The sequence below is a fragment of the Crocuta crocuta genome, unplaced genomic scaffold (genome assembly GCF_008692635.1).
Source record: "Crocuta crocuta isolate KB4526 unplaced genomic scaffold, BGI_CrCroc_1.0 scaffold125, whole genome shotgun sequence".
Taxonomy (NCBI): Eukaryota; Metazoa; Chordata; class Mammalia; order Carnivora; family Hyaenidae; genus Crocuta; species Crocuta crocuta.
In genome coordinates, this window is record NW_027531143.1 from 612900 (window position 1) to 638768 (window position 25869).

General features: G+C 39.3%; 1 protein-coding gene across 2 annotated transcripts in view; it reads left to right on the top strand.

Annotated features, from left to right (window-relative positions):
* Positions 1 to 25869, top strand: part of ST6GALNAC3 (ST6 N-acetylgalactosaminide alpha-2,6-sialyltransferase 3) — a 543469-nt gene that overhangs the window by 374085 nt on the left and 143515 nt on the right. The window lies entirely within an intron of this gene.

A 25869-nucleotide genomic window follows, 5' to 3' on the forward strand; every position in this document is an offset into this window, starting at 1 on the left:
CTAATTTTACTTTGTTTTGGAATATCCATATCACTGATTGTTCTCAGTAGCATGACATGGTTCAGAGTTTACCAGATTGGTTTTACTCCATACACTTCTTTTGTTTTAATATTTATTTATTTTTGAGAGACTGTGTGTGATAGGGGGAGGGCCTGAGAGAGTGACACAGAATCTGAAGCATGCTCCAGGCTCTGAGCTGTCTGCATAGAGACCAACGCAAGGCTTGAACTCACAGTGAGATCAGGACCTGAGCCGAAGTCAGATGCTTAACCAACTAAGCCACCCAGGTGCCTCTTATTCCATACACTTCTAGGAAGCAGTTTATGTGTGTTATGATAGATTTATCTCGGGCTTTATCGAGCCATGGTGTGAACCAGGGGAAAAGGTATCTGTTTTTTTGCCCAAACAACCAAGAACCCATTTCTATTTTTCCCATCTGTTCTCAACAAGAAATTTGCTATCTGATGAGAGCCCCCTGACTTGCACCCAACTTGGCATTATTCTTTTGGCTCACTGCTCCTCTTAGGACCCCATTTTTTGCTTTCACCAACAATATGTGATTGCCAATCCAAATATGTATTTCTTCAATGAACTTAAGACACAAAAATTTGAGTGGAAACAACTTAGCTATTCGTCTTTCATCAGACCTGGGGAAATTCAGCCCTCATTTTTTTTCCCACACATAAGACTGATGAGGAAGAACAAAATGGGCTCTTACTGTGTTTAAGATCTTTTCTTTTTTCTCTTTAAATTACTGGCATTCTGTAACTTCCTTCTGTGATCTCTAACATCTATAGTATCACAATTATGATAATTCAAGATTTATCCTCCTTGAAGTCTCCATTTCTGAAGTCTTAAGAACACCAACTTGATTTTATTCCAACACATTTACTGGTAGACCTTTTAATTTTAAGATCCAAGAGTCTAGGCCAAACCAAAGCCAAAGGCAGGCCTGTCATTGTTAATTCAAACAGTTCCTGGGACAAGTTAAGGCAGTGTGATCCAACTTGGCCTTAAAGAGTGATGACTCTATCAGTTCATTCAGCCTAGAATTGGAAGGGCTCTGCCTCCTGTCTGCAAGATTCTGTTGCAGAGCACAAGGCAGGACTTCTTAGAATTGCTAACCAGGGCAGGGAACTCATTCATGGCCCTCTGTAGTTTCTAAACACCTTTCTCCTCCTACCCACTACACCCACCAAGAATCCCTGTACCAAAAAATATCTTATTTTCTATTTTTTAATAACTTTGGCCAAAGTGTGAGAAAGATTGTAGTTTACCCTTTATTTATTTATTTTATTTTACATCATAAGTCTTCTTTATTTTTGTCCTTTGGAGAGGGAAACTAATGTGAAAAAAAATCAGTGAGGACGAATTAACTGGCCATTGTAAGAGCAGAGATTAGTTTCTCTGATGAGTCCTTACCATCCTACACAATTATGGATGCCCCTACCCCTGCAGGAACTATCAAGTGTGTGGATAGTGTCTGGGCTCTGGTAAGGAGTCAACAATGTGAGTTCTCTCCATTTCCCACTTTTCCTTCTTTTCTGGAGAGATGGACAGAACAGCATCTACAGTGAGGAAAGCCCCAGCAGGACATGGTCCTGTCTGACCCTGATCCAGCCAACACAAGTCTTATGTCCTCTACTTATTAGACTAAATCAAGACTCCCTTCCTTTCATTATCAAGGAAGGCCCATACTTAGGTGGGCCCCTCTCAGTCATTCCTAGCTCAGAAAATTCTGGTCATCAAAGTACAAATTTTTAAATTTTTTAACGTTTGTTTATTATTGAGAGACAGAGCATGAGTGGGGGAGGGGCAGAGAGAGAGGGAGACACAGAATCTGACTCAGGCTTCAGGCTCTGAGCTGTCAGTACAGAGCCCGACATGGGGTTCGAACTCACAAGCTGCAAGATCATGACCTGAGCCAAAGTTGGACACTTAACCGACTGAGCCACCCAGGCACCCCTCAAAGTACAATTCTTAAGCAGTCGGGTTTTTATTTTTTTTTTCCATTTCTTCATGTTGTCAATTAAAGGCATACAAAAATGTCAAGCAGAGGTGCTGAGTTGTCTGAAATTACAAGTACTGACTAGAGACACAATTCTAATTCAAAGCAAGGAAATGCACTGTTTCAATTAGTATATACAATCTTATCATTGGTAAGTCAAGAATTCCCATTAAGCTCTGTTGGCATTTGAAAATGGTTTTCCACCTTGGTGAGGACTTCAGAGACTACTAAAAACCATTTAGGAAGCTATGGCAGCATCTCCTCCAGGAAGCCCTCCCTGATGCCCATACTGTGCCAAGTGTGTCAGGGAACTCTGCATATAACAATCCCAGTGGTATCCAAAGTATTGTCCCAGGGGCACCTGGGTGGCCTAGTTGGATAAGCAGCCAACTCTTGATTTCAGCTCAGGTCATTACCTCACAGTTTGTGATGTCGAGCCCCACATAGGGCTCCATGCTGATAGCACGGAGCCTGCTTGGGATTCTCTCTACCCCTCCTGTGCTTGCTCTCTCTCTCTCAAAATAAATAAAAATTAAAAAAAAAAAACTTAAAAACAAAGTGTAGTCCCACACCAGCAGCATCAGCATGTCCTAGGAACATGTTAGAAACGTAAATTATTGCCCTCTATCCCACCCCAGACCTGTTAGTCAGGTCTGTCACGGAATTCTGCAATCTTTGGTGAAACAAGCTAGTTCTCTAGGTGGGATTCTGATGCATGCTCAAGTTTGAGAACCCCTGCATCTTACTGATAAACACATCATTTAAAACAATTAGCCTAAATGTGTGCCTCCGTGCTAGACTGGAAGTCATTTGTGGACAAGGACCAAATATTTTTGAATCTGATATATATACACAGTTTGTGTTCATGTGTGTGTGTGTGTGTCTGTGTGTGTTAGAAAAATAGGATAATACGTTATATATGGTTGTAACCTGCTCTTTTCTGCCCCCCCCCCCACAGTATATCATGAACATTCTTTTGGCTACAGATATTTTGTGATACAGTATTAAATGTCTGTGTAGCAACTTATTGCATTGGTTGTATCCAAATTTCTTTAATTCTCTAACATTGGATAAACAGGGGGTTTTAATTAATTTTTATGAAAATAATACAGAGATATACTTAAAAATCTGTTTTTAAAATAGCAGCAAAGAGTAAAGCCCGATTGAAAGTTGTGTGTTGCATGGATGGCTTTGTGTTCACTGTAGCTTCATCTTGCTGAGCCGGCTATTTTGGAGAACTCCTAATTTTGCATATGTAGGTTCTACTTTAGGGAGATGCTTAATTTTTCCAGGAAACACCCCAGTGTGGTTGATAGGTTGGTGAGGATTTGCCCATTCAGTGTGCACATTTAGGGGTTTTGGCTACAGGGCTTCATCCCCACTTTCCATTGCGCCTACTGTTCTCTTTATTTCACTCACTCTAGAGAACTCTTGGTATCCTTTCTGGGGGAGGGGCTCAGTTGCTGATGATTCTCTAAGTACTGACTTTGAATTAATACTACATTTCTGGGTTTTTGGTTTTTTGGGTTTCTTTTTTCTTTTTGAGAGTGCATGTGAGTAGGGGGGAGGTAAGAAGAGGAGGAGAGAGAGAGCATGCGCACGAGAGAGAGAGAGAGACAGAGAGAGAGAGAGAGAGAGAATCCCAAGCAGTCTCCATACCTCCATACTCAGTGCAAAGCCTGATGTGGGGCTCAATCCCACAACCCTGGGACCATGACCTGAGCCAAAATCAAGAATCATACATTCAACCGACTGAGCCACCCAGGTGCCCCAGTACTGCATCTTTTTTTTTTTTTTTTTTTGACTCAGCTTTTTGTTTGCCTTTTAAAGTACCTTGGATTCTTAGTCTGACTGTTACTAACCCTATAAATGAAAATTGGCAGTGCCTAGGTGACTCAGTTAAGTGCCTGAGTCTTGATTTCAGCTCAAGTCATGATCTCATGGTTCCTGAGTTTGAACACTATACCATGAGTCTGATGGTACAGAGCCTGCTTGGGGTTCTCTCCCATCTCTCTGCCCCTTCCCTCCTCATGCATACATGGGCTCTCTCTCCTCCTCTGTCTCAAAATAATACATTTTAAAAAGTAAATGAAAAAAAAATAAAAAGTAAATGAAAATTGCTGAAGTTTTCAGAGCCGCCTACCTTTCTCTATAAAATGCAAACCTTACAGGAACTTTGATTGAATCAATTATATGTGTGAAAACCATAAAGCACAATACAATTCTGCAACGAGAGTGTGACTTGTCAGTGTGGTATTAGAGGGGACCCTAAGGGACTCTCATCCATGTTTTTGCACTGGCATGACCAGTGCTATACTGCTATACTGCTCAGATTTGTATGGTCTGCTGCAGTTTACAAAATGCTTTTAAATATTCCTAAAGGCTGGGGAGAAGAACTTGCCCCTTTAGAGTCTGGAAGCTAGTGAGCAATTTCTTTTAAGTCTCATATAATCTTAAAAATACATGTGGATCTTGCATCTTGCTCCATAATGTATCTGTTTTAATATAAAAGTAATGTTCTTAGATCCCTTATCATGGAGTGAAACTGACAACTCAGGAAGATGTACTGTATTATTTCTGGGATTTATATACCTCCTAGCACATTGGTAAATTTCCCTGGGAGTGCACATACCTATGCTTAAGTTGTACAGAAACAACCTGTAAGCCATCAGCTCTGAGAAATGTGGTTCCTTCCATTTGCTTGTTTTGAAACTTAGATTCAAGATGGGGCTGACAAATTAAAATAGTGTCCTTAGACAATAAGGCATCACTGTCTAATGGAGAAATATGGGGATAGAATGGGATTGATTGTGGGCTGCTGAGGGGAGTAACTTATTATATTTATGTAAACATGCTTGCTCCCTGTTGCTACTCAAAACAATAAAAACTGCCAGGGGAGTGGAGAAGAAAATTAGCAGTGTTTCTGTATTGCAGAGGAGAAAAGAAGTGACACTGGGAGCAGCAATTATAGGCGATGTTTATTTAAATAAATATAGATAACAAAATGTGAACTTTTTAGAGTACACAAAGTCTGTTTTATTTTCTGTGTCTCCGTTACCAAGAAAGCTATCCCATATTGATTATCTGGCCACTTCTTTTTTTTTTCTTTTCAATGTTTGTTTTATTTTTGAGAGAGAGCAAGAGAGCTGGAGCCAGGGAGGGGCAGAGAGAGAGGGAGACAGAAGATCTGAAGTGGGTTCCACGTTGACAGCAGAGAGCTGGATGTGGGGCTTGAACTCACAAATTGTGAGATAATGACCTGAGTCAAAGTCAGATGCTTAACTGACTGAGCCACCCAGGTGCCCCAAAACTGGCTACTTTTATAAGATGCTTTAACATAGATAGTGCTATGGGGTGGTTTCCATAATTTTCCCCCTTCCTTGATCTCCATCAATCCCTTACTTCTAGTGGTCCTAAGTAAATATCCAGTCTAAATGAAAACCATTAGGGTACCTGCGTGGCTCAGTCGGTTAACTGACTTCAGCTTAGGTCATGGTCTCACAGTTCATGGGTTCAGGCCTCACATTGGGCTCTGCTTCGTATTCTGTGTGTGTGTCTCTCTCTCTGTCTTTGTCTCTCTGCCTCTCACAGTCTGTCTCAAAAATGAATAAACATTAAAACATTTTTTAAATAAATGAAAACCATTATTTGTACTTAGCAAACACAATTTTGATACAAATCTTCTAGAGCCCTTTCAAACATATTGCTACTTCTAAGCATTTACTTCAGATCTATACAGAACTTCCGGAATTGCCATGAGGAGTGTGTGTGTGTGTGTGTGTGTGTGTGTTAAAATCCACACTGTATAAAATTTGCCATTATAGCCATTTTAAAGTGGCCAATGCACTGCCATTTGGTATGTTTACAGTGTTGTGCAAACATCACTACTATCTAGGTTCCGACCATTCCAGCTCCTCAAAGGAAAAGCCGTACCGATTGACTGCTCCCCATTCTCCCTTCCTAGCCCCTGGCAATCACTCTGTTTTCTATCTCTATGAATTTGCTTATTCTGGATATTTCACATAAGTGAAGTCATTAAATATGTGGTATTTTGTATCTGGCTTTCTTCATTTAGCATGCTGTGTTCAAAGTTCATCTAGGTTTTAGCACATGTCAGTGCTGCCTTTTAATGGCTGAATAATATTCTATTGTATGGATATGCCACATTTTGTTTATCCATTCATTGGTGGATGGACATTTGTTGTTTTTTTTTTTTTAATAGTTTATTGTCAAATTAGTTTCCACATAACACTCAGTGCTCATCCCCACAAGTGTCCTCCTCCATGCCCATCCCCCCCTCCCCCCACATCCATCAGTCCNGTGGATGGACATTTGAATTGTTTTCACCTTCTGGCTATGGTGAATATCACTGCTATGAACATTTTTTTGAGATTTCTTTGTATGCACACACCAGTTCTCAATTCTTTGGGATATATACATATGAGTAGAATGGCTGGGTCTATGTTTTCCTTATTGAAGAACTGCCAAATTGTTTTCTACAGTGACTGCAGTATTGTACATTCCTACTAGCAATGGGTAAGGGTTCCAATTTCTCTATATCCTTGCCAACACTTGTTATTTTTCTTTTCTTTTCTTTTTCTTAAATAACCATCACGCTCCATGTGAGGTGGCATCTCATTATAGTTTGGGTTTGCATTTCCATAATGACTAATGAGTTCGAGCATCTTTTTATGTGTTTGTTGGCCATTTATATATCTTCTTTGGAGACGTGTCAGATCTTTTGCTTATTTTCTAATTGGGTTGTTTGTCTTTGTGCCATGATGTTTTAAGCATAAAACTTGAGACAAATGGAAGCTACTGGTCGGTCATTTTATTAGAAATCACACAAGTTGAAAAAGTCTCAGTGATAAATTTTGCTAAGGTTTTTGTCCACTATTCACTAAGAAGTCCCTTTCTCATTAATTTCCCTTTGATCATTGGTCCTCTGGCTCCATCTGTCAAGAAACAAGCCAATCTTTGATTTCAGCAAATAAATGAGACTCAGCAGAACCAAGTCTCACTATTGTATCTGAAGTTTCATCACTGTGGGTTTCCAGGAGTCGGCATTACTGTCAAAGACAATTGCTAAATGGGCCTGACTTCATTATTTTTAATTTGCATTAGCAGCTGCTCTAAGTAGTAACAAGATTATAACCCTAACCAGCATCCTGTTATCTTTTATTTATTTGATTTAATATAGAAATGGAGTCTTTTGAAGAGCATTTACTTTTATTCCTCACATCACTGAAATCATTCTCAATGCAAACAGCCTGATAATGTGGATGAATTTTTTTTTCAGCTCCAGTCACTAGGTGGGAGACTCAGAATTTCTGATTTTGTTTAAGCTTTTTGGGTAAATGGACAAAGAGAAAGAATGGTAGCAGATTTTACATGGGTTGGGTTGGGCTTCTGTGGGTTTCGAGTTAGGTGAGTAGAAATATTTGTGATCATTTGATCACAATAAATGTCTTATTTATTGAAGTAAGATTACAACACAGAAAAGATCTAACTTAAGAAAGCTGGTAGCAGAAATTGAATCTTGACAGTCAAGATTGGTCACTGTCTTATTTAATCCGGTTCTGCTTTTTTCTTCTCACCTATAAAATTGTTCTTTATGGTACTCCGTATCTGCCAGTGGTTCATACCCTCCATAGAATTCTCTAACTATGCAAAACACATAGTGATCAGTGAGTAGTTATCATCTGAATCTCAGTACAACTTTAATAAGCTGTGTTTTATATTTAAGTAGTTTCTCCCCTGGTGGTTGCCCATGGCAGACTTTGGAGTATGTTAGTTCTTCACTCCTTATTTTACATTTCATCTCTAAGTAATTATATCCTGTGCCCTTAAGCCTCAAACGCATCAAAATATTTAAAATTACACAATAAAACACTTTAGATAACAGTATTAAAACTTCAGGAAAAGACACTGCAGAGCAATGGTACATGATGCCGGAGCTTTTATCCCCCTTCCTTCTTCTCCAAAGACTCCAGGCCTCGGTCATGGCCTCTGTCTCAGCCTGTGCATCTATCATGCATATTACAGATTCAGAGCACCCAGCCTCTAAGTCCAATTATTCAGGATACCATTTTGTTAGGGAGATCTTGCTGCCAACTTTGAGGGGGAAACGGAATGATGACCTTGACACGGACAGTGATAGTGATAACAGCAGTGAGCGTGTGTTGGACTCGTGGTGCTATGTGAGGCTCCTTATTGTGCATCTTTCTGCTTAATTCTTACCATAACCCCACCAGGTGTGTGTTACTACCCTTTCATTCTACAGGTGGAAAGACTGAGGTTCAGAAGGTTGTTCAAAGTCACTGAGATAATAAAAGGCAGAATAAAGATTTAGAGATGGGTTACCCTGACTGTAGCCCTGAAAAGTCAAGCTGGTCAGGTTCTTGAAGGTACCTAGCATGTCTTTAGCATGGCCTCCTTTGGGCAATGTACCTGACTTTCCCAGCTGGCCTGATCCCATGGCCTCCTGTGTCCTCGGCACCCTGTATATTTAGAGCAGCTTTGTTGTCTATATAGCAATCAACTCCATACTTGTCTCCATCTCCCCAGATTGTGAACATCTGGAGAGCATGGGCACTTGTGTATTTTATCTCTATCTTCAAGATACAATCCAGAGCAGGAACCTAAAGTTTGTGGAATGAGTGATTGAGTTCATGGGAAAAAGTTAATGTGTGTAAGTGAATTAATAGGTTGTTTTCTGCTTTCTCTCCCAACTCTTAATATAAAATGGCTCCAGCCATCTCCAGAGGCCCCAGATAAATTATGACATTGTTTTTCTCTTTACTTTCTTCAATCCCTATCATTTCTTTTTTAGGCAGCCTTGTGTTTTCTTATTTTCCACAATTTGCACTTATATGTGAATTAAATGAAATTAAATCTCTTAAAACTATAGGTTTCTACCCATTAGTCGGTCTTGAAATTAATTTATTGGGGGGCAGTAGGTATCTTTTTAAAAAGAAAAAAATGGACTAGAAAAGAATACAACTTATCAGTGTGTGTGACACATAAAAAGACACTGTTTATTTTCGATGGGTGAATAGAGAATACATATGTATCAATAGTACTGATTTAAGCAAGGCAAATGCCAAACTGGCATTTCAGGCAGAGTATTTAAAAATGTTTGACCACTATTTACGCTAAGAAAACATTTTACATTGTGACCCTTTATATATCTGAGTGTGTAGTAGATTACTATTGTTTGATACTGCTACTGTTTGAAATACACTGTCCTAAAGGGCATCCCAACATTTGACTTGTGGTTAAACATCACTTGTCCTGCTTAAACAGTTTCTGAAGGGGTGCCTGGCTGGCTCAGTTGGTAGATCATGTGACTCTTTATCTCAGGGTTGTAAAATGAGCCCCACATTTGGTGTAGAGATTACCTAAAAATAAAATCCTTTAAAAAAAGAGAACAGTTCCTGAGGTTTTCCATTTAGTCATCTTTGGTATAAATAAGGCCCAGGGTAAAACACACACACACACACACACACACACACACACGCATGCATGCACGCATCCACGCACAAATAGACCCATACCTCCTCATTGGAATAGAATAGGAAACCGAGAAATGATATGAAACCCACAATTAAATGATAAGTTAATCTTCAAAAAAGCAGAAAAGAATATCCAGGGGGAAAAGGAATGTCTATTCAACTAATGGTGTTGGGAAAACTGGACAGCAACACGCAAAAGAATGAAACTGGACTACTTTGTTACACTATACACAAAAATAAATTCAAAATGGATTAAAGACCTAAATGTGAGACCTGAAACCACACAAATCCTAGAAGAGAGCACAAGCTAGCTTCTTTGACATTGGCCATAGCAACATATTTCTAGATATATCTCCTGAGGCAAGAGAAACAAAGTAAAAAATAAACTATTGGGACTACATAAAACTAAAAAAGCTTTTGCACAGCAAAGGAAACAAACAACAACACTGAAAGACAGCTTACAGAATGGGAGAAGATATTTCTAAATTATATATCTGATAAAAGGTTAGGGCCCAAAATATATAAAGAACTTATAAAACTCAACATCTAAAAATGAATAATCTAATTTAAAAATGGGCAGAAAACATGAACAGACATCTTTCCAAAGAAGGCCTAAAGATGGCCAAGATACACGTGAAAAGATGCCCAACATCACTGATCATCAGGGAAATACAAATCAAAACCCTGAGATACCACCTCCCACCTGTCAGAATGGCTAACTCCAGAGACAAAAGAAACAACCTGTGTTGACGAGGATGTGGAAAAAGGTGAACCCTCCTACACTGTTGGTGAGAATGCAAAACTAGTGCAGCCACTCCAGAAAACAGTATGGAGTTTCCTCAAAAAGTTAAAAATAGAACTACCCTGTAATCTAGCAATTGCACTACTAAATATTTACCCAAAGAACACCAAAATACTAATTCAAAGGGATGCATGCCTCCCTGTGTTTACAGCAGCATTATCTGTCCACAATAGCCAAATTGTGGAAACAGCCCAAGTGTCCATTGGCTTATGAATGGATAAAGATGTGTGTGTGAGTGTGTACAATACATAAATACATATATTATATACATATATTTCACTCATATGTTGAATTTAAGAAACAAAATGAAGAAAAGGGAAAAGAAAAAGAGAGGNACCAGAGGGGAAGTGGGTGGGGGAATGGGTTTAAATAGGTGATGAAGATTAAGGAGGGCACTTGCTGTGATGAGCACTGGGTGTTGTATGAAAGTGTTGAATCGCTATATTGTGTACTTGCAACTGTTATTACACCGTTTGTTAACTAACTAGAATTTAAATTAAAAACTTAAAAAAAAAAACATGGCCAAGGTTTATGAAGTTTAATCCCAGTACAATTATTTTAACATCATCTGATCAAAAGTAAAAAAAAAAAAACAAAAAAAAACAAACAAACAAACAAAAGAAAACCCCAGAAACTACAGGTAATTTTAATAGGAAAAGCATAGAAGCTTACCTTTAAATTTGCAGACTTATTTGCAGTGCTTAAAAGCACTGCTGCTTTAGGTAAATCGAGGGGGCTCCATTTATATCAGTCAATAGTATTAATATAGGATTTAAACTTGAACTTGCTGTGAAGGAGCTGAACTTTGCTGTGGAATGCATTCATGTGCAGAGTTGCCTTGCACAGCTCATTGGAGATAAGACAGTTTTGACTTCATATGCCAAACTTTTGTCACTTTGTCTATTTTCATATTTCTCTAAGACTCTGCAGAGACAGCTTTTGATCATTTTAGTAGCAAATTGAAAATGTTCTTCTTAAAAAATCTAGTATTGAAGTGAATGCCCAAGCAATACTGCTCTTCCAACAACAAATATTTGTTTAGTGCTTAGTCTGAGCTTGGCGATTAATGGACAACAGGGTTACAAAAGTAAGCAAGACACACTTTCTGTTCTGAAGGACCATCTGGTCCAGGTGCCTTCCTGCCTTAGGACTTGGCTTCCACCTTGCCTGGGTCTAGGGTAGACTTAAAGATCCTCCATTTAGCCCTCCCAGACCCACCCTATACCCCTCGCCTTTCTCTCTGTCCCAGAGTTTGACCCATATAGATTGCAACCAAGAGCTCTCTTGCTCTCTGGACTTGGGCTGAGTTTAGCCGGTGGGTGTATTAACAGGACACCAACAGGAGGGAGAAGAGTAAGGATGGAGTATTTAGTCTTCCAGCTCTCTCTTTTCAAGTTCACCAAAGACCGAGTCTATTGCTCTAGCTAAAATTATACCTCTCTTCAGATGGCCTCGCCATACAGCCGCTTCTCTCTGTGTTCGAGTGACCCCTCCCTCTCCTCTTAGTTCTCCAACACTTCTCCGTCCCCACCCTGGCCACCAGCTGTTACCCAGCTTCATTTTTTATTAACTTTTAAGCCTTGTGTACCTGGTCTGAGCACTACTTTAATTCTAAACTTCTTTCTTTAAGATCTTTTAGTTCTCTTGACTTAATGCCTTATAATTTTCTGACATACGCAGCTGAAACAATTCAAGAGACTTATTTACTTTTATAAATGTTTCCAGGAAGCCATCTTATTAATCAATATGGAAAGGTATTTAAAGCCGCAGCCTCTGGTTCCTACAAATATATTTTACCTCTATCCAATTGATACCTCTGAAAAGCTCAATAAATATTTGTCATTGTGGGTGAACTGATCATGACCCATGAAGGGGTCATAACCTTCATTGTTAATTACCTCGTTGACTAGGCCTTTGTGGTAAGTTTCCTGGGAGGAAGAGTCTTGCAAGAGAGTAAGAGAACTCACCACCTTGCTAACAAATTTGCCACAGTCCCCACTTTGTGAGTCCTAGTTGAGTGTTGCTCTCTATTCTCAGGGAAGAAGGAAAAAGGATGAGGTAATAATTTAAACCCCTTGCAACAGCAATAGCAGATCAGTGGCCATTTATTCATTGTCTACTGCATGCCAGGCGTTGTACTCATCATACTAGAATCTTTAAATTATCATCTTATTTAATTATTGCAATTACTCTATGAGGCAGCTCTTAATTCCATTTTATAGATGGAGAAGCTAAGATTTGAAGAGGGTAAGTGACTTGTCCAGCATTGCACAGCTTGTTTCAGAACTAAGATTTGAACTCAGCCCCAGAAACGTGCTTTCCACTGTTTCATCTCTCAGAAGCCTCCTTGTTTGTGCCATTAACTTTGCCAAAGGTTGCATTTACCATCATGTTTGATCTTCAAACATTTTTTAAAATCAGGCATTCTATAAATTGCCAAAAAAAAAAAACTGATTGGAATTCATCCCCTTCCCTTTCAGTGGTAAAAGAGTAGAGAGCATGAAATTTGATGGAGAAAGAGAAAAGAATAAGTGAAATGTATATTAACAAAGGACCTGGGGAACCCTCAAGTAAAAGACAAGCAAACATTGAATTTTATGCATTTTACATGCTGAGTTGCTTGCCCTGTGACCCAATGAGACTCTTCTGATTCCAGAATTTGAACCTGTGTCCTTGGAGAATAAAGGCTTTGCCACTGACTGGCTGAATCGCATCTCTGAGGTTTTAGAAGAGTCCTACCTACACTTTATTCCCTTGGAAGCAGGCATTTCCCAGAGTTTCTGCATTAGGATGAGGGAGGGACTGGGGCTCAAAGAAAAGAGAAAGCCTACAAGTCTATCTGAAAACTGTCAGTATTATCTCGATGGGGAGTTATGATGTTTTGACTTCAATAAAAAGGCAAAAGAAAGCAAGCCAGCCAGTTATAAATTTAATTTATGAAAATAATACGACAGGCCTAGAGCATCCACTAGTACAGCCATTGATTCTCCTTTCTTGTTCCTTGGGGAGCCTTTGCTGTGTTTGATATGGTGAACTTCAAATTGTCTTACTTTATCATTTAAATGTCATATCAGCCTTACGCTGAACGCAGCTGAGGAGCTGTGCACTTACTGGGGAAAGACAGGGGAGTATTTTTCACTTCTTTTAGGAAAAAAATATGTCTTGGTTGACAGATTTTCTCTGTTGGTGAGGATTGTTGTCGCTTTTTCCTAATTTTTTCCTTCCCTTTGTTTTCACCGCAAAGTTGCGTCCCTTCAGTGCTGTGAGAGGCAGTGGGAAAGAGTAAATCGTGATGACCTGGCTCTGTGGTCTTCCCTAACCTCTGGGATTATTTACTTTAACACAGTTGTTGGAAAGTTGTTTCTGGCTGTTACCTGCCAGAAAATAAAACAACCAATTTTTCATCACAAGTTAAATAAACATTGAAAAATCAGCATTCTACAAGGACCATTAGCTTATGCATCACTGTAAAATGCTTTATGACTCTTGGTATAAAGGATGCTCATATAAAAATAAATTGTGTCGTAACAAACATTTCTCCCTGTCATGGTTTGTAATAGCCCTAATATCAAATAAATCTAGGTTGAATATTGTTACTCTCCTGAAAAATCGACCTTCAGTTTCAGATAGTTGGGTTAAATCACTGCAGTGATGACACATTCTTAGACATAAGGAGATACAAACTTGTATCCACTCCCTGGATCATCTTTTATTTAGAAGAGGAGAGAGAGATGTCTCAATGAACTGAAATGTCTCTGGAATGAACCCATTTTATTTATGTACCTGCTTATTTTCACTACTGGTTCACACATGGTGCCAAGGAGGATCCTACACAGAGGTCCCTGGGGTTTTAGAGAGACAAACCCATGGCAATACATAGATTAAAAACCGTGAGCAGTTACTATTTTACATCTGTCAAATTAGAAATCATTTTTAAAGCGTAACAGTCACTGCTGCTAAAATATTGGTGAAACCGCCAGACTCATATCCTATTGGTCGGGATGTAAATGCTTTGAAAAGCATTTCAGCACACATAAAGGTGTCCATATCCTTTGATACTGTATTTACACTTCTGGGAAGTTAGCCTGAGGAAATCATTTGGGGGAAGAAGACTCTTCTAGTCAGTTTTTAGAAAATCTGTGTAGGTTATATACATGAAGTCTGATTGGTAACATGTAAAATTTTATGATATAGGCCTCAGAGAAAAAAATTCTGATTATGAGGATATAAAATTATCACATGCCTATGAAGGAATGACATTTGGTAAAATATGTTCAGATTTAGGTTTTAAATTTCATTTTAGCATTGCAATATTGTCTTGCATGTCACAATAATTAGAACCTAAAATTACTTGACTATAAAGATTAATATCAATGGAAAGGTTTGTTTTTTTTAACTGGAATTTTGCTAAAAATATTGTAGTTGTTAAATGTAAACCTTTGAGGAGTGAAAGTGTGAAGAATTTGGAAAACTGGCATTTAAATAATCAAATGTAAGCAAAAGAGAAAGCAAACAGATAAGCAAAAGGGTTAGACATCTTTCTATAATAATAAAACCTTCTATCCTTATTGTCTTTTTTTAATTTTATTTTTTTTATTTTTTAATGTTTTATTTATTTTTGAGAGAGAGATAGAGACAGTGTGAGCAGGGGAGGGTCAGAGAGAGAGGGAGACACAGAATCGGAAGACAGGCTCCAGGCTCTGAGCTAGCTGTCAGCACAGAGCCCGATGCAGGGCTCGAACCCACAAACTGTGACATCATGACCTGAGCTGAAGTCAGACGCCTAGCTGACTGAGCTACCCAGGCGTCCCAGTCTTTTAAATATATTAATATTGGTTCCCGGAGTAAGAAAATCTCATCAGATAATTCAGACAGAAGTCATTTCCTTTAACATGTTGCAGCAGTGAGCCTGTGGCCATGACCTGAGCAGTCTTTATATGAGTGGGGTAAATAGGCTGTGTGGAAGAGGCTGCATCCCAAAGAACCAGAGAACAGAACAGAAAAGGAAATATGAAAACATCCCTGTGAGGCTTGCATCAGACCTAGAAACATCCGTAACAAAAGTCCTGTTAGAAATAACCTAAATACCCCTCAATACAGAATTGGTTACATAAAGCATGCTGTGGTCATATGATGGACTATTAAATGGGCATTGAAAGTCACATAGAAAAATACATATTAATTTGAGTAAATGTCTGCAGTAGAGTTATATGAAAAAAAAGTGAGTTATAAAACTATGCATAGAACATTACTCCAACCTTTACACTCTTACTCATAAGAAAAAAAGAAATTTAAATGCCGTAAACTTATCAATAATGGTCATCAGAACAATAGGATAGCAGGCAATCAGTTCCCTATTCTTGTTCATATCCTTCCATTTTTTTTCCTCCCTAATTAAGGAAAAGTTGTCTGTAGAAATTGTTTATTAAATTGAATTTAATACAGGCATTCAAATGATTGAACATTGTAATGTTTGAACCAATGCCTAAAATATGTAATGATTGAACCGATGCCTAAAATAATTTTAGAAAGATAAGGTCATCTGCTTTTTATGTAACTCTACCAGTGAGTAGCTTGCATTGAAATGCCAAATATTGGTATTTATATATGTGTGGCCTCTTGCTGACACTCTCATATTTTTTTATTTTTTTCTGAAAAAAAAACTTTTTTTTTTTTGCTAAAATTATGGTGTTATATATACCAGAATCAATCAATTCTTTTTTCCATCCTCCTTCCCTCCCTGGCTCCTCTCCTTACTTGCCTCCTTCCATTCAGTCTGCAAGAGTAGGAAGCGAGAATAAGGGTGACTTTAGCTCACATTGCCCATTTGTGAAAATTCTTGGGTTTATACAACCTTGAAAAAATGAAAGTATCAGTACTTAAGATACTAACTTAAGTACTGGTTATCAACTAGCTAAAGCTTTTATCCCCAAATACTTCCGTGCCTATGATTTAAATATCTGTATGGGAGTACATTGAGGAGCCTGATGTTAGCCTTCTGGATTCATGCAGTAAGAAACAAAAACTCCTTTAGCTTTGAATCTTTAAGAACACCCTGCAAAAGGAAAAGGTTGTATTATTTTGGTGAATATTTTAAAAGTGACTTGCCCCCAAATCTGTCCGCTTTCTCATCACCAAACATAACAGTCCTGCAGTTAATGAAATGATGTAAACCTCCAAGGCTACTACCTTCACCCACCCCTCTAAAAGTACTGATAAAGGGGGATTTTTGTTACAGTTCTGTTTCTGTTCTTTACCCCTTTTTTTTTTTACCAAAAAAATTTTACCTTTGCTTTTAAATACTTGAGGATCTAGACTCCTATCATTTGAGTCCCTATCAAGGGACTATGGAATTCCAGGTCCAGAGTGTGAATATGCCAGTGTGCTCAATCATTAGAAGGGATTACTAATTAATAGAAATTGATAATAGCAAAAACTATGGAAATTTATCCTTAGCTTTTTAGTGATATTGGGTAAATATTTATAAAGTGGAAGGAAAAAAAGACAGGAAGGAGAAAAGCAGGGAAGGGAGGGAAGGAGGGAGGGAGAAAAGGAGGAAGAGAAGAAAATACTCTGGCATCACGATGAAAAACATAATATTCTTTTCTTGACCACTGTATCTGCTGATGGAAAATCACTTGTTTTTTCTTAGTGGTGTAAATGAGAAAGCCTCACAAAAGGGTAACCTATTCATTATTACAATCTTATTAGCTAGGTAGTAAGAACATGTTGTTTATGCTGGAGACAATTACTGCATCTGTTTCTTTTACATTCCTCTGGTTATGTGTTGCAGTGATTTTGCCTGGGGGTTAACCAAAAATGTTTTTCCCCTAATAAAAAAGACTATTGTTGAAAGACTTCCTTTTCCCTATTTATTGCTGCCCTAACTCAACACATCCCCTCCTGTTTCCTTTTCATGTCCTCATCATTTACATTTTTGTTACTTTCTTATGGATTCAAGGAATGATATCTAAGAGTACAAAACATCAGATTGCCCCAGGACCTAGTGCAGTATCTTGCATAGTGTAGGCATTCAGTAAATATTGAATGAATTCAATTTAGAACCCTGGGGAAAAGAGACACAAATTTATCAAATAATTCACAAAGAGACATATCCCTGGCAGCTAATCCAGTTAACTGTATTAAGGTAAGCTGAATCCAGAACATGTTTCAAATCATTTCTCTTCTTATAAAAGTTTTGTTTAGTGGCTGGAACACTTGTTTCTCAGTATGTTGATCAAATGTGACTTGAGCAAGAGAGATTCGCAATAAATAACACCAGGAGGCTTATGAATGATGTATAAGCTCACCAATTTAACAATAGGTAAGGCAGAGGAGAGCAGTTATTTTATTTCAGAACAGCCAAAGCCTCGGCAATGTAATGTCAGCATGGGAATACTGAGTGTCTGTGACTAGTTGGCAGTAAGCTAGAATGAAAAAAGCTTGAAATGTTCTGACTGATATTTGATTTTTTTAAATTAATGAGGCTATTGCTTTAGGTGAGCATGTGTAAAAATGGCCCCTCTTGCTTCCCAAGCATTGGCCCAAAGGAGGTTATTTGGGCCAGCTGAGTGGTATTTCCAGTATTAATCACTTTTTATTTGCAGTGAAACTATACTTTCTCTCTCTCTTTTTTTTTTGGGGGGGCGGGGGAAGACAGTCTCTCATTGCTTCCTTTCTCTCTGAAGCCTAGATTCTGCAATAAATCCAAAGGATTTACTGTGTGCCTAGTAGTGTGATTCTCTGTAATTGACTCAATGGAAACATAGGTCATAATATTGTTGGATAAAAGTAAATCATAGTTCATGGGTGAAAGGGATTCCAAGTGAAACTAATTGACTGCTGGCATCTAGGGATGGGAAATGATATGGTAGATTTGCTACACAAAGACTGGTGTCCTCTCCCACTAGATCTACTCTATTTCTTCATATAAAAAAATCACTCATTCCTATGTTTATTCATTAAATAAAGCTCTTATTACCTCAGTCATGATCCTTCAGCAAGTTAGAAGAAACTTCTAGCTGAAAATATTTTAAGCAACTAAGGAAGTTATTAGGAAGTATACTTTCTCTTGTATTCCCTCTATTTTTTTAAATTTATTTATTTATTTTGAGAGAGAGAGAGAGCACAAGTGGGAAAGGGGACCAAGGAGAGGAAGAGAGAGTCCCAAGCAGGCTCTGCGCTGTCAGCACAGAGCCTGGCGTTGGGCTCGAACTCATGAATCAATAGATCAAGACCTGAACCAAAGTCAAGAGGTGGACACTTAACGGACTGAACCACCCAGGCACCCCATGTTGTCTCTATTTTTAAACAGACTTTTCCCACATGCTTCCCCAAATCCAATAGGGAGCAAGAAAAAACAAGAGCTTTTCTTCCCTAAGAGTTTAGATAAAAATTCTAGGCCTGATCTTTTTAGTACAATCTGAATCACATTTCAGGAACCCATCATGGGGGCCAAAGTTGCATCTAGGTTGCCTGTTCTCTTCTGGAACTAAGTTCAGCTCCACAGAAACTGGGCTGAGCATGGGGCAGGGATGATTTTGCTCAGGGGCCAGATGCTGAAAGCAGAGGACAGATGTCTGCCATACTCACTGATAGCCAGGCCTTGTGCAAGCTGTTGATACAAAGACAAACATGATTTAGTCTCTTTTCTTCTCTGAGTCTGTGTTAATTCTTCATCAATGCACCTTCTTAAGTCATCGTTCTAATCCTGTCCTCCCCCTCCCCAAGAGTGTTGCTGGTTCCTTCCTACCTATTGATTAAAACACTAACTCCTTGGTTAATCTTACTTCTTGTTTACCTCCCAGTGCTGGCAAAAGCAATTGGTCACATATCTTTTGGGTTTTCTTGCCTCCGTCACTTTGCCCTTACTGAGATGTTTTTCTCCATGCCTGTCAATGGTTGTCTCAGTCACTTCCAGGTCCAGTTCAGATACCATCTTCATGAAATACACACTGATTTTATTTTTCTAACATCTGCAACACTTAATATGAACCTGTGTTATAACACTCAGTGTGTATTCAACAAGTATTACCAAATGCTTACTGTATGTTTATTGCTGTTCTAAATGTGTAAAAAAAATTTTTTTTCCAATTTGTATTATCGTTCACGGTGTTCTTCCCTAATAATCCTTAAGGTCCTTGAAAGTGGGATCCTTAAAGGGCAGAAAATTACCTACGCATCATGGGCTATCAGCATATGCCCCATGAATGAATAAATGTCCACCCAATGTGCACATATATTGAGCGATAGTATTTAAAGCCAAAGAAACTAGGGCCCTGTTTCCTCTCAGATCACTGTCTAAACATAATACAACAACATCTGTGTGCTTCACATTTAATAAACATGTGTTAACCACCTAAATGAGATAGAAATGAAAAATATTCAGATATCTAAGAATGCTCTATTTCCCCTTTGTTTTACATTCTTTAGTCTCTTGGCATCAATTTTGAAACATTTTGTTGTTAATCTATCTTTCCAAACAGATTTTTGTTCTGGTTTTCTAACTTGAATAAGATTAACGTCATTTTTTTTTTTAACAATGAGAACTTCTTTCAGTAATTGCGCACGCCAGTGCTATTGACCCACCGTTAAAAGACCAAGTTTTGTAAAATGCTCCCAACAGCAAAAAAAAACTTGGCAGACTCATGTTCTGTGCAGGTGTTAGTGAGTAAGAGTATTCAATGGCCCTGGCAAAATTGGTGTTTAATGAGGTAAACACTAGATTTGTGGGATCACTTGCAGGTATTATTGAGCCCCTGCCTATAATTGTGAGTTTGTGATTTGAACTAACATTTCAGATGTTTCCATGTAGGAATTTGGTCTAAAATACATAAGGCGTAGATGCATGGGAGACCTGATTCATTTTCTGGGTTTCAGACATGCTGGACGAGCACAGAGTTCCCGTGTTATGCCGACCCACCTGAACAAGAGACAGGGATTCTCTGCCCTCGTTTCTTTTCAGTTTCCCTCTTTAATTCTCCTTCACAAATAATTTGTCAGTCACCTTAGATGAGTGCCAACAGGTGTCAATTGAAATTAGCCACTAGCCTGGCCTTGGTGACCTGTGTGAGAGCAGGTGCAGGGACATGGTGAAGGCGGAAGCCAGAATGCAGGAAACCGAATAACATGAGTGGTTGAGTCATTCACATCTGGAGACCACCCAAGGTCAAACCCAAGTTCTGCCATTCACTAGCTGTTGACTGTGAGCAGTTGACTAAATCTCTCTCTCTCTCTCTGTCTCTCTCTCTCTCCCCCTCCCTCCCTCTCCTCTGTGTGTGTGTGGTGTGTGTGTGTCCCTCCTGTCTCTCTCTGCCCCTATCTCCCCTGTTTCTCTGCCTCAATTTCCTCTTCTACAAAGTAAAAATAAAAATAGAACTATCTCAAGGCTGTTATGAGGAGTAAATGAGTTCAAGTGGGTAAAATGCTTTGAACAGTGCCAGTTTCCTTCCAAGTTCTCAGTAAATTTTAGCTGTGGTTTTTGATGAGTGTACAAGGACAAGTTGAGACTACATTTGAAGCATGGCTATGAAAACTAGAGAGCAAACGAGGTAATGGTTAGATATTGGGCAGAGATTAAGAAGTTTATTCCAGATATATGAAAGATAGATATTTTCTTTTTTAAAGTTTATTTCTTTATTTTGAGAGGGGAGGTGGCAGAGAGAGGGAGAGAGAGAATCCAGGCTTTGCACTGTCAGCAAGGAGCCTGGTGCAGGGCTTGAATCCACAAACTGTGAAATCATGACCTGAGCCAAAATCAAGAGTCGGTCGGTCGCTTGACTGACTGAGTCACCCAGCCACCCCAAGATGGATATTTTCTATGCTGGAGAAAAAGAAATGGCTCTTAGAGGCTGACAGTTTGAAAATAATAGAAAAGAGAGAGATTAATTGATGGAATAATATTACTGAGAAGATGAGGAAGGATGGAACTCAGAGAAGAGGTAGCTGGATAGATGGACCTTGGAGAGGAGAGACTTCCTGTGTTCTAAGGCAGGGGCTAGGGTGGGGTAATGAGGAGGGGCAAAGTTAAGGATGCATACCTGTGTGAGTGGAGAGCAGAAAGTTGAAGGCCTTCAAGACGAACAGTTGTCTTTGTGAAATAGGAACAAGCTCATCCGGTGGGAGAAGAGAGGTGGCAGAAACAAGGAATAGCATAGGGCTAATTAATGAAGGAGGTATACAGCAGTAACTTCTGGAGATGAGATGACATTAGCCAGAAGGTAGGGTCTGATGAAAGGAGTGAGAACTCCTGTGTGATAAGAAGTTGTGCTTGGGGCACCTGGGTGGCTGTCAGTTAAGCATCCAACTTCATCTCATGCCATGATCTCAAGGTTTGTGGGTTCGAGCCCCACATTGGGCTCTGTGCTGGCAGCTCAGAGCCTGGAGCCTGCTTCAGATTCTGTGTCGCCCTCTCTCTCTCTGCCCCTCCCTGGCTCATGCTCTGTCTCTCTCTGTCTCAAAAACCAACTATTTTTAAAAAGAAGAAGAAGCTGTGCTCACAAAGTGAGAGATTTATGTTTGTTTCTGTAGATGGAACAATCTAGGGCCACGACAATCTAAGGCGAACCATTTGGAATTTTTTTTTGGTCTACAGTGTGAAGTTAAACTTTAAAATAATTCCTCACCAAAAAAATTAAAACAATATATTTTTACCACAAATTAATGATTGATTATATTCATACGTGTCTTGCTTTTTTGAATCACATTTCTTTTTCCTATAGCAATGGTATTGGAAAGTTAGACTTTCAGAGTTGGATTAGATCCTATCCCTATACCACCCCACCCAATCCATCCTTGAATATACTTATAAATGGGAAGCACACTTTTTATAAAGATGATCATTCTTTTTTTGAGTAGACTCTATATCCATTAATATTAAAACTTAAATGGCAGAATATATATTTTACCTTATTGTGATAGTCACACAAAAAGCCCTCCTATCCAGGGTGCCTGGGTGGCTCAATCAGTTGAGCATCAGACTTTAGCTCAGGTCATGATCATCTCTCTCTCTCTGCTCCTTCCCACATGAGTACTGTCTCTCTCAGAATAAATAAATGCACTTAAAAAAAAAAGCCCTCCCATTCTATATACCCTCCCTCAATGTTATTTTGTAACTCTTCCTGTCAAGAAGTGTAGTGGATCCCCTCCCCTTGAGCCTGAGCTTGGCTTGTGAATTGTTTTGACCAGGATGAGACTTTCATGCCTATGCCTTAAGAGACACTGCAATTTCCGTTGTTGCTCTCTTCGAATCCTGACCTACCAAGTACAAAAGCCCAACTTCTCTGACCTACTGGAGAAAGACACTAGGTAGAGAACAGCTCTGGGGAGGTTGAAAGACTATGAGAAATATAGGCTCAGGAAGCCCCCTCTGGTACAGCTACCTCAGCAGAGTCACCAGACATGTCAGTAACAGCAGCCTGAAGTCCAATCAAGTTGCTCCAGCCATTATGCACGAAGCAGAGACAAGCCATTGAACTCTACCCACATTACAGGAGTATGAGCAGATAAATAGTGGTTGTTGCTTTAAACCTGAGTTTTGTGAGCTTTATTTATTATGCTGCAATAGGATGTGAAGAAGAAGAAGAAGAAGAGTCTCAAGGCAGGGAGAGAAATGAAAAGACTTGAGCAGAATCCAGGTGTCAGGTGATGAGCTGACAAGTATGGAAAGAGGGATAAGGTAAGATGTGGGAGAACAGTTGGCCACAAGGCTCTGTGTAACCTAGTGATTGGATGGAGAGCAAAGGAGAAGGGGAAGGAAAAGATTTTATGAAGCCCCGTCTGGAATATAATGTTGTACGGATAGCACTATGTGTAGATAAGAGCTAGATTCTTGAAGCAGAAAAGTCCAGTTTACAGTTGTTATTTTTTGATGTGACAGCACAACTTCCATGTAAAAATGCTCCCTGAGCAGGTGAAGACACAGGCCTGAAGCTGAGGGCTGAGTCGGGGCTGGAGCCCTTAGAAGTTTCAAACAAAAAGATGCAACCTGCTCTCCTACCCTTTTGATCCAGCCTAAAGGGTACTTTCTAACTCCTTTCTCTGGTAAAAGGTAGAGACATCAAGCAAAGGCAGAGGGGAGAAAGAAAGGAAAGGGAGAGGGCTCACGTGAGAGAAAAAGGCAACCTGGTGTCCTGTGGGATTGTACCTTATTTTAGTTACACTTCTTGGAAGGCTGTATTGCTTCGGTAAAAATAAAGAATGCCACATACACGCTCGACTAAAATTACCACCATTCAAAGGTTCTTCCTTTAAATAGCCCCGAATGAAAGTGCAAAACCACAACCTCAGCTTCTTAAATCACAATGAAAGGACAAGTAAGAGATGCTTTCCTTTTACGGATTCTTAAACCTTCAAAAAGGGTACTCAGGTGTCCTGAGCAGGACAGCTGTGTCTATGTGCAGAGGATGCTGAGGTGATGAGATTTCACCTGGCAGCCGATGGTGCGACTTCCCACTCACCAAGTTGTGCAGTATTTTTTTTTAAAGTGAAAAATAAAATATATTGTCTCTCTTCTAAGGGGAGAGTATAGTGTAGTGATCCTACAGGGTAGTGTCAAGGTTATATGCTCATGCCGTGCAGTCAGCTAGAACTAAATTCAAATCCTTATGCCATCCCTGAGGACTTGGGCATGCTATAAACCCCTCTGAGCCTCAGTCACTTCAGCTGTAGGATGGGGAGAACACTGTTTGCCTCATGGGGTAATTTTGAAGTGTTTTTGAATGAGACATTATATGCAAAGGACTTAATCTAGTATGGGCACAATAAGTGGTAACTATAGTCGCTGGAATTAGTGGCAATTTGGGGCTTTTCATATATTTGGCCAATCATTGAGATGATTTTTCAGACATATTTACATAAGAAAATGGATATGATGGCATTTTAGTCAATTCTTTAAATGTAACTAGTGTTTATTATATAACAAGGGGTAATTTTATCATTTATAAGTGTCATTAAAATTTCCTTTTGGAGGGTGGGGTGCCTGGGTGTGGCTTAGTCCATTAATCATCTGACTTCGCCTCAGGTGATGATCCCATGGTTCGTGAGTTTAAGCCCCACATCAGGCTCTGTGCTAACAGCTCAGAACCTAGAGCCTGCTTTGGACTCTGTCTGTCTGTCTGTCTGTTTCTCTCTCTCTCTCAAAAATAAATAAACATTTAAAAATATTTCTTACCTGGGGGACAAATTCTGTTGTTTCACAGAATCTCTGTAAATCTTCAGGCAAGACAAACTGACACACTGGTTTCTTCTTATTTCATTGTTCATAATTTTAAATGTAAGAAAATAAACAATGTTAGAATGTAGGATTCAGCAAACTTTTTCTGTGAAGGACTAGAGAGTAAATATTTTAGCCTTGCAGGTCACGTATGATGTCTGTCACATATTTCTCTCTGTTAACTTTTTACTACCCTTTAAAAATGGTTAGGTTGAAAAAAAAATGCTCAAGCCATTCTTAGCTCATTTGAACACAGGCCACTGCTTGAATTTGACCCACAGGCTATAGGTGGAGAACTTTGCTCCAGTGTAAATTTGTATTATTTACTGCTAGAGTACTTCTGCCAATAAATAGTGAAAGGAAGAGAATGAGAAAATACATTAAGTAAATAACATGTAAGCGATTCAGATTCTGATTTGGACATATGCTGGGCTTACCTAAGATTGTTGATAGCTTCCCTTTATGGCACAGGGCCGTTGGTTAGCTATGATTTTGAGGACTGGGGGCCATTCAGCACATTAGTTGTGAACAACATCCTCGTGCTTTGCACACATTTTCCTTCTCTTTCTCAGAGGAGTGGTTTGGATACAGGCTTTATAGCATCCGGCACAAGCTGCCATTAAAACCCTAAACTGAATACTGTGTTGTCCTTTATGAAAATGAACAGCCAGTCAGTCCCAGACTGTGGGCCACCACAGATCTGTTTGTCATGTACCAGTAGCTGCAGTAGCCTTTCACAATAACGGTTTTGAAGGCATTTGTCAGTCATCCCTTGGGAAAGAAATCCTTGCCAGCAGCGAGGAGTCTCTCTCAGTGCCTGCCTTGCCTTGGCTTCTGTCTTTCTATGGACCCCTGAGAGAAATACTCTCCTGGAAGACCTGATCCAGGATTGTCTTGATCTTTTCTTTTCTGACTAGTACCTCAAGAAGCTTCCCCGGAGATACCTGTAGAGTGTCTTTTGTCCTATTTGCTCTGTTTTTCTGACCTCCCCTCTCTTTTTCCATTGACTATAGAGATGAAGAACAATGAGAAATAATTTTAAAACATAAAGTGCCCTCAAATATTTATCCCTGGACATGCTGAGCGCAACCACATTCTTATCTTAGAATCCAGCACTTTTTTGTTGAATCTCTTATGTTATGTTTGAAGAGGCAGATAGAATCCTGATAGAATCCTGACCCAGGATCTGTATCTTCATTCCTGTCCTCAGCTGTTTCTCAGCTACCCTGAGGACAGGAGGTCAGGCAAAGGGACCCCTTGGTTGAGGCCTGGCCCCCCTGCTCTAATGTGATCATCTGTGAGCCAGGCTAGACCAGGCGAATTCCTTTCTGCA